At 33.3% G+C, this 1,865-nt stretch overlaps 1 protein-coding gene across 3 annotated transcripts in view; it reads left to right on the plus strand.

Annotated features, from left to right (window-relative positions):
• Positions 1 to 1,621, plus strand: part of SYNCRIP (synaptotagmin binding, cytoplasmic RNA interacting protein) — a 23,756-nt gene extending 22,135 nt beyond the window's left edge. For all 3 annotated transcript variants that reach the window (XM_010076474.1, XM_010076475.1, XM_010076476.1), the window contains exon 11: positions 1 to 1,621. This exon is cut by the window's left edge. The gene's annotated coding sequence lies outside the window, so the exon portion shown is untranslated.
• Positions 1,622 to 1,865: the final 244 nt, after the last annotated feature.

The following is a 1,865-nucleotide window of genomic DNA, read 5'->3' on the forward strand; positions in this document are numbered from 1 at the left end:
GCTACTCTATTTCCCCAATGTGTTCAACAAAATCCTTAACGTCTAGCATGGTATGTTAATAAAGAATAAAGTTGTTCTTTAAAAAATCTGCTTTAAGTAGATTTTTCCCCCAAGTTTTCTTAGTTAAGGATTCCAAATATGGTATTCACAAATTCTTGCATTTAAATTTTAACTGCAGTGGTCTAGATGAATACCATCATTGGTATCCTTAAGTTTTATTTCTGCTCATGAAGGTTAATCATGATTGTCTATATAGTAATCACTTATGAATTGTGTTCAGATACAGCAGTTTCAGGTGTAATCATCAGAGCTGGTTAGTCAGGCATTCCAGATAGTGGTTCTTTTCAGAACCTTTTTTAAAGGGTTGGTTAACTACCTCAGTAGCAGAGGATTGAACTATACCCTGTCTGTACTGTACATAGAAAATCTTTGTAGATAAAAGCAAGGCTTGTTTAATATGATATGAGGGTAAGATTATAATATACCAAATGTAACATTCTTAGTTGCCTTTAGTTCCAGAGGCTTTGTAAGACTTCCTCATGACCATCATAACAGGCCTTGCTTTTGTCGTATTTTGTGGCTGAAAAAGCAGCCTTGCTTCTTCAGATATTGTAGTTATTTGGATGTATAATAGTTTAGCAAGATGTTACTTTTGTAAGACATCAGATGTTCAAAAAAAGTGCATCAGCAACTTGTACTAAATACTGCAGTGTCCCTTTATAAAAGGTCAGACTAAAACTGACAACTGTACAGTGAAGCCTGACATTTGGATATTTTGAAGTTTTTCATAAATCATAGAATAGTATATGGCTGTAGTTTAGCTTTTTAGGTAAAAGGTATGTTTTCATTAGTGCATTTCTTACTGCTGATCACTGTAAAAACATGTGGATCAGCTTTCCATTTCTCTTACGCAGATCATGATAACCTGTAGAGTAGAGTACAATCATTTGTGCTATGTTTTTAATTTTCTAAAGCACCTTGATGACAGTGAGTGTTTAGTGGTGAAGCATCCTCTATTGAACTACCCTTAAAAAAGACAAAACAAAAACAGAAGAACCTTGCCAAGTCCAACTTCATATAGGTAAGATAGATAAAATTATGACTTACTTTGGACTTGGCATAAAGAGCTTCCCTTAACCCCCTGCCCAAAGGGATACTGCAGTTATACTACATACCCATAGGCACCACAATGAAAATTGAAGCTTATACCTAACTAAGGTTTTATACACACCAGTTCCCCCAGTAAATGCAAATTTTAACAAAATTAGACATGTCATATGTTGAAAATGCTCATGGCAAACAATCATTTTGCATTCCTGCAAATAAAATTGTTTTATACTGTAAGCTGGAGGCGAGTGTAACTTATTTTTGTAATAAAGTTTTTATTTTTTTTATGTGTCATTAATATAAATGTGTGTTAGTACAGAGATCTTCTGGTTAAAAACTTAGAATCGCACACATTTCAGTATGTTTACTTGTATTTACATAATTTTTAGAATAGTGGTTGCCAATAGCCTGTATGTTTCACTTTTTTTTTTGTTATCTTAATAAACCATTTTAGTATGTTGTATGTCAATTACTGGGATAGCTGGGACATGAAGTGTAATTTAAAATTGTCAAGTATTCATTGGAATATGTAAATGTGCCTTGCCAGTTCTGAACTTTAAGAAAAAGTAAGTGAATGATGGTGAAACAAGTAGTCAATGCATGAGACATTTGCTACCATAGTTTCATATACGGCCCTTGCTAAAGAAAAGTAACTCTCCTCAAATTTGAGCATAAAAGTATACAGTTGCGTTAGCTTCTGAAATTTCAAATCTAGTGATAGAATATTAGGCTTATGGAAAGTGGGTTTGCTAATTGTA

This window comes from Pterocles gutturalis, unplaced genomic scaffold (genome assembly GCF_000699245.1).
Source record: "Pterocles gutturalis isolate BGI_N339 unplaced genomic scaffold, ASM69924v1 scaffold32928, whole genome shotgun sequence".
Lineage (NCBI taxonomy): Eukaryota > Metazoa > Chordata > Aves > Pterocliformes > Pteroclidae > Pterocles > Pterocles gutturalis.